Source organism: Eurosta solidaginis, chromosome 1 (assembly GCF_040869045.1).
Source record: "Eurosta solidaginis isolate ZX-2024a chromosome 1, ASM4086904v1, whole genome shotgun sequence".
NCBI classification, from domain to species: Eukaryota; Metazoa; Arthropoda; class Insecta; order Diptera; family Tephritidae; genus Eurosta; species Eurosta solidaginis.
Window position 1 is genome coordinate 333,811,797 of NC_090319.1, and position 17,554 is coordinate 333,829,350.

At 35.3% G+C, this 17,554-nt stretch overlaps 1 protein-coding gene across 4 annotated transcripts in view; it reads right to left on the reverse strand.

Moving 5' to 3' along the window:
* LOC137237882 (cytotoxic granule associated RNA binding protein TIA1) overlaps positions 1–17,554 on the reverse strand; it is a 648,328-nt gene that overhangs the window by 289,071 nt on the left and 341,703 nt on the right. The gene's annotated exons all lie outside the window — the stretch shown is intronic.

The window sequence follows — 17,554 nt, forward strand, 5'->3', positions numbered from 1 at the left end:
CCAGGGTGACCCAGACCATCATTTGTTGGGTACCGCTAATTTATTTATATATGTAATACCACGAACAGTATTTCTGCCAAAATTCCAAGGGCTTTTGATATCGCCCTGCAGAACTTTTTCATTTTCTTCTACTTAATATGGTAGGTGTCACACCCATTTTTCTAAATTTTTTCTAAAATTATATTTTGCGTCAATAAACTAATCCAATTACCACGTTTCATGCCTTTTTTCGTCTTTGGTTTAGAATCATGGCATTTTTTTCATTTTTCGTAATTTTCGATATCGAAAAAGTGGGCGTGGTCATAATCGGATTTCGGCCATTTTTTATACCAATACAAAGTGAGTTCAGATAACTACGTGAACTGATTTTAGTAAAGATATATCGATTTTTGCTCAAGTTATCGTGTTAACGGCCGAGCGGAAGGACAGACGGTCGACTGTGTATAAAAATGGGCGTGGCTTCAACCAATTTCGCCCTTTTTCACAAAACCGTTACCGTCCTAGAATCTAATATCCTACGAAATTTCACAAGGATTGGTAAATTCTTGTTCGACTTATGACATTAAAAGTATCCTAGATAAATTAAATGAAAAAGGCGAAGCCACGCCCATTTTGAAAAATTCTTTTATTTTTGTATTTTGTTGCATCATATCATTACTGGAGTTGAATGTTGACATAATTTACTTATATACGGTAAAGATATTAACTTTTCTTTTTAAATTTAACTTAAAAAAAATTTTTTTTTCAAATTGGGGGTGGTCGTTCTCCGATTTTGCTAATTTTTATTAAGCATACATATAGTAATAAAGGTAACGCTTCTGTCAAATTTCATCATGATATCTTCAACGACTGCCAAATTACAGCTTGCAAAATTTCTAAATTACCTTCTTTTAAAAGTGGATCGTGCCATGCCCATTGTACAAAATTTGACTAATTTCCTATTCCGCGTCATAAGTTCAACTCACCTACCAAGTTTCATCGCTTTATCCGTCTTTGTTATGAATTATCGCACCTTTCCGATTTTTCGAAATTTTCGATATCGAAAAAGTGGGCGTGGTTATAGTCCGATATCGTTAATTTTAAATAGCGACCTGAAACGAATGCCCAGGAACCTACATACCGAATTATAGCAAGATACCTCAAAATTTACTCAAGTTATCGTGCTAACGGACGGACGGACGGACGGACATGGCTCAATCAATTTTTTTTTCGATACTGATGATTTTGATATATGGAAGTCTATATCTATCTCGATTCCTTTATACCTGTACAACCAACCGTTATCCAATCAAACTTAATATACTCTGTGAGCTCTGCTCAACTGAGTATAAAAATTCCATGTGGTCAACCATTATGTCATTTTACCGTTAAAATGATTGTTGCTAAACTACTACACTGAGCAAATGTGCTCTACCGCCGTGTCATATATTTTGATTTGGATTTAAATGGTATGTTGCAGAAATGCAACAAGGCGCCGTAACGGGTTAGACATAATGAGTAATATAAGTTATAATAAGCGTTTTTTTACACGCAAAATTAGATGTATATACATGTAAAAAAAATGCGACTATTAATTCAAAAGCAATTTAAGCAAAAACTTGCAAAAACTTCGTTCGTCCGTTAACACGATAATTTAAGTAAATTTTGAGATATCTTGATGAAATTTGGTATGTAGGTTCCTGAGCGCTCATCTCATATCGCTTTTTAAAATGAACGATATCGGACTATAACCACGCCCACTTTTTCGATATCGAAAATTTCGAAAAACCGAAAAAGTGCAATAATTCATTACCACAGACAGCTAAAGCGATGAAACTTGGTAGGTGAGTTGAACTTATGACGCAGAATAGAAAATTAGTAAAATATTGGACAACGGGCGTGGCCCACTTTTAAAAGAAGGTAATTTAAAAATTTTGCAAGCTGTAATTTGGCATTCGTTGAAAATATCATGACCAAGTTTGGCAGGAACGTTACTCCTATTACTGTATGTACGCTTAATAAAAATTAGCAAAATCGGAGAAGGACCACGCCCACTTTTAAAAAAATTTTTTTTTTAAAGTAAAATTTTAACAAAAAATTTAATATCTTTACAGTATATAAGTAGATTATGTCAACATTCAACTCCAGCAATGATATGGTGCAAAAATAAAAGAAAATTTCAAAATGGGCGTGTCTTCGCCCTTTTTCGTTTAATTTGTCTAGGATACTTTTAATGCCATAAGTCGAACAAAAATTTACCAATCCTCTTGAAATTTGGTAGGGGCATAGATTTTATGACGTTAACTGTTTTGTGTGAAAACGGGTGAAATGGGTTGAAGCTACGCTCAGTTTTTATACACAGTCTTCCGTATGTCCTTCCGCATGGCCCTGAACACGATAACTTGAGCAAAAACCGATATATCTTTACTAAACTTAGTCCACGTACTTATCTGAGCTCACTTTATCTTGATATGAAAAATGAACGAAATCCGACTATGACCACGCCCACTTTTTCGATATCGAAAATTACGAAAATGAAAAAAATGCCATAATTCGATACCAAATGCGAAAAAAGGGATAACCATGGTAATTGGATTGGTTTATTGACGCGAAATATAAATTTTGAAAAAAACTTTGTAAAATGGTTGTGACACCTATCATATTAAGTAGAAGAAAATGAAAAAGTTCTGTAGGGCGAAATAAAAAACTTTTGAAATCTTGGCAGGTATTACATATATAAATAAATTAGCGGTATCCAACAGATGATGTTCTAGGTCGCCATGGTCCACATTTTGGTCGATATCTGGAAAACACCTTCACATATACAACTACCACCACTCCCTTTTAAAACTCTCATTAATACCTTTAATTTGATACCAATATCGTACAAACACATTCTAGAGTCACCCCTGGTCCACATTTATGGCGATATCTCGAAAAGGCGTCCACCTTTAGAACGAAGAATACTCATTAACACCTTTCATTTGATACCCATATCATACAAACAAAGTCCAGAGTCACCCCTGGTCCACCTTTATTGCGATATCTCGAAAAGGCGTCGACCTATACAACTACCACCACTACCTTTTAAAACCCTCATTAATACCTTTAATTTGATACCCATATCGTACAAACACGTTCTAGAGTCACCCCTGGTCCACCTTTATGGAGACATTTCGAAACGGCGTCTACTTATAGAACTAAGGCCCACTCCCTTTTAAAACTCTCATTAATACCTTTAATTTGATACCCATATCGTACAAACAAATTCTAGGGTCACCCCTGGTCCACCTTTATGGCGATATCTCGGAACGGCGTCCACCTATGGAACTAAGGATCACTCCCTTTTAAAATACTCTTTAATACCTTTCATTTGGTACCCATATTGTACAAACAAATTCTAGAGTCCCCCCTGGTCCACCTTTATGGAGATATCTCGAAACGGCGTCCACCTATGGAACTAAGGATTACTCCCTTTAAAATACTCATTAACACCTTTCATTTGATACCCATATCGTACACACAAATTTTAGAGTCAACCCTGATCCACCTTTATTGCGATATCCCTAAATGGCGTCCACCTATAGAACTATGGCCCACTCCCTCACAAAATACTCTTTAATGCCTTTCATTTGATACACATGTCATACAAACATATTCCAGGGTTTCCCTCGGTTCATTTTCCTACATGGTTATTTTCCCTTATGTTGTCACCATAGCTCTCAACTGAGTATGTTATGTTCGGTTACACCCGAACTTAACCTTCCTTACTTGTTTTTTTATGTGTTCCGCGAGTTTAGATACCTTATGGGAAATGAAGCTATAGTCACTCTCTACCCCATAATTTTGATAAACTGTGCAGCTTTTTTAACAATGAGGCGGCTCTAGGAGGGCTCGAGTGAAAAATTCTTCGAAACATTTACGGACCTCTACGCATTCGCGGTGGCTAGTACCAAAGAAGGTTTATATATTTTATTTATGATCTATACGAGCTTTACGCATACATCAACGTAGTCCAGCAAATGGAGGCTTAGCGGCTACTTGCCGATGCGATTTCGTGCAAGAAGGTTTTCTTATCGATAAGCGCCCAGGACTGGTGTTATCAATTTGCGCAAGCAAACTTAAAAATTAGCGACTAGCTCAGTTTGTTGGTCAGCCAAAACGGTTAAACCATTAAGCGCCAATTTAGTAAATTTTTCCGCTAAGCTGTGGAAATTAAACCAACCAAAATTTATCTGGACGCCTGCATAAGTCTAGGTGTAGTATTGCAGTATTATTCGTGACGTACCAGTCTTGAAGATCTTAGCTGTTTGGTTGGGACTATGGACCAAGCCGTTTTGCATAATTTTGTAACGTATGCAAGAATCAGCGGTTTCTGCTGATGAGTCCATATTATTGAAAAAAGTTACAATAGTCGTATCATTAATTCATTCTACTGTATATGTATGAGTGTTGGAAAGTATCAAATCTGTAAAACGTTTTGAAAATGTCTGCAGAAAAGGAAGCCGCTAGGTTAAGAACAAAATAAAACCATAAAATATATACTACATATATGATGGTCAGTCATATAGCCAGGATACTTAATTATAGGGAGAAACTGTGTAGATCTAATGGTGTCTTTCGAACAGTCTCGCTGTAAATCGTTTAAACGGTGACGCGTATACTGTAGCCGCAAAAATTGATGCTGGGATAAGGTAAGATTAAGTTGAAGTGGCTGGTTCTTGAGGACCCCACATAGGGTAAATGAGTTCATAGTATACTTGAAGTTGTCGATGCGCAATCTCAGAATTGTCCATCTGATATTAGTGGCAATTTGGACCACAATGTTGGCGGCTTTTGTTTGCGGACATACAAATTAATTTTAGGGAAACGATCATGTGAACAATACTGTGGTGAACGAGACTAAGAATAGAGTCTATAAAGCGTTTGAAACATGAATAGATGTGAAAGTAAATTGCATTTTTTTTGTTTTTTATCCACGTATGTGCACATAAACTACAGACAATGAAAAAGTGCATAAGGTCTGGCAGGCCTCTGGGATAACTCACTGTAAAGCAGGAGATTATTATTTTTTTTCGTCTCTTTGGGTGGATTTCTTCGGACCAGAACCTATGTAATAAAATACTTACTTACTTACTTACTTAATTCGCGCTTAACCGTCTAATAAAATAACTTCGGCTTTTCGGCAAATACCAGATGCTTTCTAGAGCCAATTCCACTTGCTGCTTCTAGATCTGATAGCTGTATCACTTCTAATAGCCGGAGTATTTAGCTTAGCTAGCGCAGGTCTTACAATTTTAAATTTATATTATGCATCGCAAAGTTTACATTTTCACTGAGATACAATGTATTTAGTCACACATAGTAGATATGCTAAGAAATTTGAAAACACAAAATGGAACCAAAAATCGATTCCACCCATTGCAGCAGAGGGAATCAAACATATGACTTTTTATAGTACCAACTTAACACGTCAACAGTACCGAAACGTCCTGATCGTCTTTAATTTGCGTAAACTGAAAAACTCTTGAAACTATAAATATTTCGCAGCACGACCCTACTCATCGTAATGAGAAAATCCTTCTGATTATTTGTTGATAGATTTTTGTGAGTGCAAGTGGTTAATTTGGCTTCAATATTTAATCCATATGAGTTGGGTTACGTTAACCTAATGCTAAGTACTTGTATGTATGTAATAATAATGTAGACATGTTACTCATACGCAGTGTCATCCCTTTTGTGCCCTTTTTCGCTGAACATTGCTATTATGCCGCTATTGTGTTTCTATTTCCACGTTTCTTCCAGTAATCCATCTGATGATTTCTTAGTGTATTTTCAACTTGCAATTTAGTTAAATTTATTATCTACTTTTAAACATTCAGCGGTTGACGGTGTGGATTTTTGTGTTTGAGCGATTATTGTACTTAAGCTCTAAGTTTTTAGAGCTAAACTTTTTGCACTCTATTTTGCTTACATTTGCTTTTACATCGGTTATGTTCACACTTCATACACTTTGCCGATTAATTTTTGTTGCTGATGTTTTTGGTTGTGGCAAAGGTTAAAAATTAATTATTATTTCTTTTATAAGCTCACATGAGCTTAGTTGTAGATGTTTGGGTTTTTCAAAGTGTGCATATGTAAATATGTTGGTTGTATGTGTAAATTAAGTAGATTTTGTTTACTATCTATATATGTGCGTAGAGTATATTATGTTTATGTTGCATGTGTGTGCAATTTTTTTCCACTCCCTCATGAATTGATGGGAATTTCGAAAACTTTAGCACTTTATATCATATTTTTCGCTCTAAGCTTTTATACACTACCAACAACGCCGCTACGTCCAGCACATATTTGTACATTTTTTTGAAGATTTTGTTTTTTGTTGTATTACTTTTGATCTAGTTGGCAGCGGCTGTTTCTATATGACCAGCATTGGAGAGCACTTATATGGGGAGTTCCAAACAGAAACGTATTAAATGACTCACAAGAAGTTTCAAGATAAATCAGAAAATACTTAAAATATTATAGCAGTTATGGAAGAATAAATATGCAGACAAAAAATTATATTATTCATACAACAAAATTGGAAGTTAAGACAGATAGTTATTGGTAATCATTGCGTTTTGGTTTAAAAACTTTTGGAATTATTGCCTTTCTGGTTTGCAATTTATTTTTTTATATTAGAATAGAAGGTTTGGTATTGGTATATTAATTGAACCACATGTTTTATGCGTATAATTATCAAGTATGGAGCACTCCTTACCCGCTAAATACTCTAAATGTACTCTTCTAACCGACCTAAAGGAGTATACATGTATACAGCAGGATGGCGGCCTTGGTGTGATGGTAGCGTGCTCTGCCTAACACGCCGACTATCCTGGGTTCACACCCCGGGCAAAGGAACACCAAAATTTTAGAAAAAATTTTTCAATTAGAAGAGAATTTTTCCAAGCGGGGTCGCCCCTCGGCAGTGTTTGGCAGTCCGAGTGTATTTCTGCTTCTCAGTGAAAACTCGTCTACCTTGCAGATGACCTTTGGAGTCGGCATGAAACAAGTAGGTTCCGTCCCGCCAATTTGTATGAAAAATTAAAAAGGAGCACGTCGCAAATTGAAAGAGAAGCTCAGCCAAAAATCTCTTCAGAGGTTATCGCGCCTTACATTATTTATTTTTTATTATTTCTTAAGGAGTAGACAGCAGAGATCTGCTTTGAGTACTAATAAAATTAGTGCAATTAGTCATGAGCCAAAAAATTGTATCTAAATGTGTACTGAGTCAAGTACAGACAACTACTATGAGTGATTAGCACACTAAATAGTAAATACACATGAGTACCCCGTAACACATATCTCATATACATATATGACATTGTTGAGTATAAACTGATTTCATAGTCGCTTTAACTCAGTAGCACGTTGATTTCGTGTGTAATACACTGTATAATTCGTTTATCATCGGTTTTACTTTGGCACTGTATTCAGTTTAGTTTCGTGTATATCGTTGTGTTGCTAGCGTCAGAAGACTGACATGACTTTATTCATTTTATTGCACTGTTAGTCTCACTTATTACAATTAGTGTTTTCGTATAACACAGTTGACTTTCTTGCTCAATAAGACAACTGAGTACTGAACTGCTGCGTGGCTTATGAGCGGTTATTCATTTTACGAAGCATGACTATGTAAATGTGTGTTAGTGGATAAAAGTGCTTGATATTCTGTGTTTGCATACGCACAAATACTCATTTTTGGTTTGTCCACTAATAACCTTAAAAGATGAATAATTGCAGCTCACTGGTAAACAGTACCCCACAACCTTTCCCCAATCATATAAATATAACAAAATTTGCGGCTAAAAAATTTTTAAATTGATGAGTTGCATGCAAAAAGGGATCAACGCTCGATGATCCTTTTTGCGTAAAACAGCTTAATAGATAAAATAGGTCCTCTTTTTTAATGACACCAAATAGTTTTCTGGTATCTCTGAGATTAAATTAGTGACAGCGAAAAAAGTTAAGTTCTTTGATGGTTTTGTGCTTTGTTAAAAAAAAAACAAGTAAAGACGGGACTGTGTTCGGCTGTGTCGAAGACTTCATACCATTCATGAATGGGGCTGAACAATAATCTCATCCCATTCATAATATCCAAATAATTGGCTGTATAAGATATGAAATATATAGTGAACATACTTATGAACATACCTAAGCTATTTTTAAGATAAATATACAATAAAAAAGATAGTTACTTTATGTGATGAAAAGTGTCACATTTTGTGTGATCTGCATGATAACACTATGACAATGAATCACTTATCTCAACAATATATACGTAAATGTAAGCATTTCATGAAATTTGAAGCTTTTAACCGTTCAAAAATTAAATCACAGTTTATGCGGGTTATATAATATTGTGACGAATATTAGTAACACTAAGCGATATTACCATTACTAAGCCGATATTAAGCAGTATGTACGTAAACAAATCAATCATCAACACACATACAAACAAGGCAGCAGATATATACTCACAAACTCATGTCATCGCCAGCGAAGTACTGCAGCAATTATGGCAGGCAAATCGTCTAGACTGTAGTAGAAATATACAAAAGAAGCAGCAGAGAGTATAAAAGAGCTCAATCTGAGTAATCATGAAGCAGTTTTATTTAAGCACGCTATCAGTTGCGAAGTGAAGTTTAATTGCGAAGTACTTTCAAAGTAGTCTAATAAACACCATTTTGTAATACAGAATATTGGAGTGTTTTATTCAACAGTTTAGCGATACGAACGTAAGCAGAAGGTTGCAAATAAGCGGAATTTCCCAAAATTCGTTACAATATATATATATCACCCATCTCTATGATTTTTTCAGACAACAATATATGCTATATATTTAAAAATTTCCCTGTCCCCATACAAAGCGGTTTGAGAATGCCCCATGCCCATTATTTTTTTGTACTGCTTAATTGGATAATATGATGGTAGCGTGCTCCGTCTACTGCACCGTATGCCCTGGGTTCACACCACGGGCAAAGCAACATCAAAATTTTAGAAATAAAGTTTTTAAATTAGAAGAAAATTTTTCTTAGCGGGGTCGCCCCTCGGCAGTGTTTGGCAAGCGCTCCGGGTGTATTTCTGCCATGAAAAGCTCTCAGTGAAAACTCATCTGCCTTGCAGATGCCGTTCGGAGTCGGCATAAAACATGTAGGTCCCGTCCGGCCAATTTGTAGGGAAAATCAAGAGGAGCACGACGCAAATTGAAAGAGAAGCTCGGCCTAAGATTTCTTCGGAGGTTATCGCGCCTTACATTTGTTTTTTATTTTATTATAAAATATTTTTTTTATAAATAATTTGACATATATTTACCTTATTTTGGCTGTTTTATTTTGTGAGTCAAATGTGACTCCTGAACGTAGCAAAAACAATTTTGTTTACCACGTTCAATGAGTCACATGTGAACATATAGGACCATAAGAAAAGATTTAAGTTTTCGAATCACAATAACGGCAAATTGATGTATAAATGTCAAAAGCGTGTATTAGTGAGCTTTTTTGTTTAATTGAAATTATAAGTATATACAAAAATTGAAGAGAATGAGAACAAGGTATCAGAAAAAAAATTTCGAAATTTTCTTTCACTTTCCTAAAGTTTAAGTCTTTTGACGTACGCTCACATAGAATTCACAAATATATAACGGCGCTATCATACAAAGAAAGCGTCTTAAATTTGTATAAAGAGTCGCATGTGACTCATTATTATTATTATTATTTCAATACGCTCTTGTGAGTCACATATGACTCATTGTACAGGGAAGTTTTTAAGCATTTGGTGAAACTTGAAGCTTCTAGCTGTTAAAATGGGGCAGAAATTGCGAAAAGTTTCTTATCTGAACAATCGGTTGTATGAGATATATACTATGTATACCACCGATCTATAAAATTTTTTCAGAAAGCAATGAGTGCTCTATACGTGACCATTCGGTGAAATTTGAAGCTTCTAGCTGTTAAAATGGGGCAGGAATTGCGAAAAGTGTCTTATCTGAAAAACAGGTTGTGGGGGACATATGCTATATATACGACCGATCTCTTACATTTTTTCAGACAATAATATGTGCAATATACGAAAGTATAAGGTAAAGTTTGAAGCTTCAATCTCATGAATTGAGGTAGATATGACAAAAATTCTCTTTTCTGAAAAATCGGTTGAATGTCGGGTATATCTGTTCCGATCCGACCATTTCCGAAAAATGTCTAATCGGACACCTAAGTATACTCGCTTACCAAATTTTATTAAGATATCTCAAAAATTGAGGGACTAGTTTGCATACAAACAAACATACGGCAGACGGGCATGGCTAAATCAACTCAGCTCTTCATACTTATCACACCAGTATACTTATTGGTGGGTCTATGTATTTTCCTTTAAGGGCTTACAATTTGGAGTTTCTTGACGAAGTTAATATACCATTTCATTTTCATGAAAGGTATAGAAATAAGTTTCTCATACTCCCACACACTGTAGCGTCTCCAAACACCAAATAAGCTTTGTTTACGTCTACCGATTTCGCTTAAATTTTATATTTGTCCTTTTTGACATAAGAAATGAAATATACAAAAATTTTATTAGTGTATAATTGTTGCTTCTCTGATATATGCAACATCTATATAATAACATCTATCCCCAATTTATTTCGTAATTTTTCGCGAAAATTGTGAAAATGGATTTTATCAACACATAAATTGGAAATATTATATATAAATTATAATATAAATAAAAAAAATATTTCAAGTACCACATCAACAAAAATCACCTCAAATATCTAAAACACGAAAATCTTAAAACGTAATTTTCAAAGAAGATCTCTTTTATTTTAGCATGTCAGTTGAAAAAAATTATTACATGCTATGGAAGGTTTTTTTTTTTTTTTTTTTGAATGTTCTAAAATGACTACAGTTTCTGATTTTCACTTAAAGAGTGTTATCACTTAGGTTTTAGAAAGAGGAATTTTATGCTATCCCTATCTCAAAAAACGTTAAGGTTGCACTTTTTGCCTTTTTTTTTTGGAACTCTTCATGTTTTCTGTGGTTAACTATCAGTGCGTCAATTATTCATAAATTAAGCTCACAAAGAGGGCGCGTAAAAGCAAAATGAAAAAAAAAAAAATAATAAAAATTTGTTTGTTTCTCTTTACAGTATCGCAAAAACTTTGGCAAAAACTATTGTATTAACATATTTCTATGAAATCTGTATTTTTCCATTACGCCTGCTACCGACAGCAGTATTTTTTTTGTTATTCGCCCCATCATACTGCTAATCCCCTTTTATATTGCTACCACTATTCCTACTATGCTTCCTCTGTTTTCTAGTTATGTTCTGCAAATGGTGCAAAATGCTCCTTAATGGCTATGCGCAGATGTTACTTTAATATACTATTCCCTTTTTACTACTATTGTTTCTAATGCTCTCGTTTTTATGAGCTGAAATTAAGTATTTAACTTTTTTTTTAATTTTTGCTTAGCGTTATTCCTTTGCCTAGACATATATATATATTAGGGCGGGTTGATTTAAAAATCGCTCACTGCTCTGTGAAAATCGTATTCTAGGGATCAAAATAAGAAACTTTCCCGAAGAAACCATACCTCTAAAACTTATTCTGATGTCGTCCCCTTTGGGTCGAACTTTTGGGAAGGGGCAATTTCAATTCTACCTGCTGTGTCTTGTGGTGGCTTAAAAAAAAACAACACAAGCAATTTTACGACATGCAAATGTATCACAGTGATGCCTTGGTTTTAAAAGGGGGTTGTAAAAACGCTAATTTCTAATAATTTTTTTAATTTATTTTCTATTACTAAGTTTAATTCATTTTTTCATATACATATATTCTGACTAAATAAATTTCTAAAGAGAAAGATAATCTCCAAAGAGAAAAAACATAGGCATTTCAAAGTGGGATTTTTCAAAATTTGCCCATACGACCCAATGGGGGGGGACATCAGAATTCGTTTTAGAGGTACGGTTCCTTCGGCAAAGTTTCTTATTTTTATCCCTAGAATATGATTTGCACAGAGCAATGGGCAATTTTTTTGCCTCCCCACAAATCGACCCGGCCTTTTTATATTTTTTTTTTTTTTTAATTTTAATTAAGACATATAATTTTAAGTTTCAATTCGGTATTTTGATTTATTTATTATACGACGTACATAAGCGAATGTAGCGGAAATGTAGTTTTTTAAAACAAATTTTCGCTCTAGTTCAGGGGCTAGGCCCGCTTGAGAAAGAAAAAAAAAAAACATTTACTCTGAAAGTAAAACATAAAATATATATCGTCGCTGCGCTAACGAGAACAGTTGTGTTTTTTTTTTCAAAACTTTTTTATTGCATATTTTATTATCATTATATAGAGCCCACATTTCTGCATATACCGTTTTTTATATCGATTTTGGTTCAGAAGTGATTGAAAACAGCTTTATGCTCGCAGTACTAGAAGTATTCTGAAAAACGGTTATGTACTTACTTGCTTATAGTTTTTTTCAATCGCTACCGAAAATGCTTTGATTTCAATGTAAAAATAATTACAAGCCATCATGCTTCCGAAGGCAGCCGGGTCTATAAACCGGAGCGACTCGTGATTTTTCCCGACCAAGGGCTATCAGTTCAGTGTAAGCCCATTTAATTTGTTGCGTCTCTCCCACAAATCTGCATGCTCCCAGCAGATCCTTGCAGCTGGCTCCTGCTCTGGGAGGGTATCGAATCCAATCCGGGACTTGTACCTGACCCCGGTAAAGAGAAATAATTTTACTGCGTTTGCCGGAAAATAATATTTTTAGGACGGCCACACTCTTATCAGTGTGTCACGTGCAAGGGATGGTTGCGTCGGACAGGATGTTCTGGGCTAAACCCCAAAACCCGACGTCCTCCTATCATTTATAAATCTTTTGTGGCTCCTTGCTGTTCACGCCCAAGGGCGTCCTCTAGTCTGCGCCTTAGCGCCCCCACTACCTTCTAGCAGCCCCACTACTCAGCAAGTCACAACAACTACCCGCTACTGCGCGCGCCCCACGGAGCCATCAGCTTATACGGCCGCTCCTACACATAACTACAATCTCCGTAGAAAAGTCGGTAGCAATATCGAGCATCAGCCCTCGTCCGGTTTTCTTCTCACTAGCATTCGAGTAGGTCAGGAACACAGACTTTTAGTCCGTACCATCATTTGCCAGCACAGAATATATCTGGCCATTGCGGCTCCAGCCTTGGACGGTGCCACTTTCCAAATGCTTACCCAGGGATGTCCAATGGCAGGGCCACAACAGCAATTGCGTCCTGGCCTCCTTTAACTCATACGTAGTCACCTATCACTTACCCACAGAGTGACGAATTCTGCTCTTCAGAATTCTGCAGTTAAACTCTAATGGGTTAACTGGGAAGATTGGTTTAATTAAACGGCATGACATCCGCATTGCAGCGATCCAAAAGACCAAACACACAGCAAGATCTGCTCTGGGCATAACGTCCACCGAATAGATCGCGAGAGCGGAAATGCTGACTGCATTACACGCTAAAATCTTGGGTGTGACGTTCGATCAGGATCTACATTTTGGAGAGCATGCAACCCCAATTTTACCGAAAATCCAAAGCCGTAATAAAATCCTCAAATCTCTTTCCAGCAGCACTTGGGGTAAAACCAAAGAAGAAACGCTCATTAGTACTTAAAAAGCAATTGGCCGGCCGATTACATGCTACGCGTCCCCGATATGGTCGCCAAGCCTAAAGATTACTCACTGGAAGAAAATATAGGCCTGCCAAAATACTGCCCTCAGAACCGCTACGGGCGGCCTGTTTTCTTATGTCCCCAGAACACCACATACACAATTAGGTGAGAGTGCTCCCCATTAAGGAGAGAAATGAAATGCTAAATAAACAGTTTCTGTTGAATACCCAGAAACTTGGGCATCCCAACAGACATCTCATTGATGAAGCTGTACCTCCCAGGGGCATAAGGGGTAATCTCCGTAAGCATTATGAGGAATAACGGCAAAAAATTCATGCATTTCTCTACCGCAAAAAGCAAATTTGAATCATGTTTGAAAACAGCTATGGGCTGTAAAACGGCGCAAATATTTATCACATCGTAATGGGTTAAAAACATGATTTTTTTCTTCACACATCAATACCATACTTTCCATCACATTTTTTTGATAGCATCTTTTCGATGAAAATAGAGCCAAAATATCGGTCAGAAACTGGTTTGTGCTTTGCCTTTTGGGCATGACTGTTCATAATGCAAAACAAAAACTACTAAGAAACTGAAGAAATGCATTGTTTATCTTTAACAGCTGTTTCTCGCAATTTCTTTTCATAGACCGGGTCACATATAGGGAAATGCAAAAATGTATTAAAAAGGGAAGAGTTAGTGTTCCGGCTTTATTTGCATCTTCACATTATGCAAAAAGCAAGCTAAGCGAAGTACATAGCCAGAAACTTGAATTTGTATCTAAAAAGTGCAACCCGCCAAACATTCCCCAGCTGACACCAATTAAGACTTTTTGCTCAAATTTTAATAGTCGTGTTTATAGGGAAGGATACTAGGAAAAAAAAACACGACTTGTTTAGATAATAAAATCAAAAATGAGCTTAAAAACATCGATACAAAAGAATTCAAGAATCAATGAGGAAATTGCCAGAAAAATACCAAAAGTAAGCTGTAATGGAGCAAATTTTTGTTTATAAATTTATCTTACATATCTAGATATTAAAAAAAATTAACTTTAAATAAAACAACTATCATTGCATACTTTGTTTTGATTATAATACGTTTTTTCAGATTTCATTCATGTATTTAATTAATTAATTAATAACACGTTAAAATTTGAACCCTTCTGTAACTTTAAGGAAATACTTACACATTTGTTGTTAAGGTCACGAAATGACCATCGCTATCTTTTCTATGTACATATATCGTCTTAAAGGTTTATAATCGCAGATGCAGTTTTCAACGTTATTAACTTAATTCATTATTTTTAGGTTTATAGAAAAATTTGAGGTTTAAATACATATGTATATATGAACTCTTAGGATACATGTTAAATTGTTATGATCAAGACAATGTTGTGTAAAATTGTGGTTCACATACGTACTTGTTGTTATTTGTGTTATGCTTATCGGTAAAAACGTTGATAATTTCTGATGCAGTTGGTAAGATTTATTGGTTTAATTGATTATATTTCGGTATTCTTATTATATTGTTTAAGTTGTATACAAGTAGGATGCTGACCTAATATACCGAAGGTGCTTAGTTCAGCTAATGAAAGAATTAACATCAAAACACTTTCAAACAAATTTTTCTTAGCGGGGTCACCTATCAGAAGTGATCCGGCATACTCTCCGATTGTATTCTGCAATGAAGAGCTTTCCATAACATATCACCACTCTTTAAGCTGTTATCACTTGAAATCTTCAAAGAAAATATAGGTCTCCACAAATATTTAAGAAACAAGTAAGGAAGGCTAAGTTCGTGTGTAACCGAAAATTACATACTCAGTTGAGAGCTATGGAGACAAAACAAGGAAAATCACCATGCAGGAAAATGAACCTAGGGTAATCCTGGAATGTGGTTGTATGACATGTGTATCAAATGGAAGGTACTAAAGAATATTTTAAGAGAGAGTAGGCCATAGTTCTATGGATGTACGCCATTTTAGGATATCGCCATAAAGGTGGACCAGGGCTGACTCTAGAATGTGTTTGTACGATATGGGTATCAAATGAAAGGTGATAATGAGTATTTTAAAAGGGAATGGGCTTTAGTTCTATAGGTGAACGACTTTTCTAGATATCGCCATAAAGGTGGACCAAGTGTGACTCTAGAGATTGTTTGTACGATATGGGTATCAAATGAAAGGTGGTAATGAATATTTTAAAAGGGAGTAATCCTCAGTTCTATAGGTGGACGCCTTTTCGAGATATCGCCATAAAGGTGGACCAAGTGTGACTCTAGAATGTGTTTGTACTATATGGATATCAAATTAAAGATATTAATGAGGGTTTTAAAAGCGAGTGGCCCTTAGATGTATATGTGAAGGCGTTTTCGCGATATCGACCAAAATGTGGACCCGGGTGATCCAGAAAATCATCTGTCGGGTACCGCTAATTTATTTATATATGCAATACCACGAACAATATTCCTGCCAAGATTCCAAGGGCTGTTGATTTCGACCTGTAGAACTTTTTCATTTTATTCATTTTATTCTACTTAATATGGTAGATGTCACACCCGTTTTACAAAGTTTTTTCTAAAGTTATATTTTGCGTCAATAAACCAATCAAATTACCATGTTTCATCCCTTTTTTTGTATTTGGTATAGAATTATGGCATTTTTTTAATTTTTCGTAATTTTCGATATCGAAAAAGTGGGCGTGGTTATAGTCAGATTTCGGCCATTTTTTATACCAAGATAAAGTGAGTTCAGATAAGTACATGGACTAAGTTTAGTAAAGATATATCGGTTTTTGCTCAAGTTATCGTATTAACGGCCAAGCGGAAGGACAGACGGTGGACTGTGTATAAAAACTGGGCGTGGCTTCAACTGATTTCGCCCATTTTCGCAGAAAACAGTTACCGTCATAGAATCTATGCCCCTACCAAATTCAGGAAGGATTGGTAAATTTTTGTTCGACTTATGGCATTAAAAGTATTCTAGACAAACTAAATGAAAATGGGCGGAGCCACGCCTATTTTGAAATTTTCTTTTATTTTTGTATTTTGTTGCATCATATCATTATTGGAGTTGAATGTTGACTTGATTTACTTATTACAGTAAAGATATTAAATTTTTTGTTAAAATTTGACTTTTAAAAATTTTTTTTTTAAAAAGTGGGCGTGTTCTTCATCCGATTTTGCTAATTTTTATTTAGCACATATATAATAATAGTAGTAACGTTCCTGCTAAATTTCATCATGATATCTTCAACGACTGCCAAATTACAGCTTGCAAAACTTTTAAATTACCTTCTTTTAAAAGTGGGCGGTGCCACTCCCATTGTCCAAAATCTTACTAATTTTCTATTTTGCGTCATAAGGTCAACCCATCTACCAAGTTTCATCGCTTTATCCGTCTTTGACAATGAATTATCGCATTTTTTTTGGTTTTTCGAAATTTTCGATATCGAAAAAGTGGGCGTGGTTATAGTCCGATATCATTCATTTTAAATAGTGATCTGAGATGAGTACCCAGGAATATACATACCAAATTTCATCAAGATACCTCAAAATTTACTCAAGGTATCGTGTTAACGGACAGACGGACGGACGGACGGACATGGCTCAATCAAATTTTTTTCGATACTGATGATTTTGATATATGGAAGTTTATATCTATCTCGATTCCTTTATACCTGTATAACCAACCGTTATCCAATCAAAGTTAATATACTCTGTGAGCTCTGCTCAACTGAGTATAAAAATAGCACCGTATGACTAATTGAAAAAAAAAACTTTGCCTAAAGTTTCTAAAGGATCTATTATATCTAATTATTATCCTTTTGCTATTATTTGTTCACTGTATATTTATTTAGGTGGCGGAAGTGA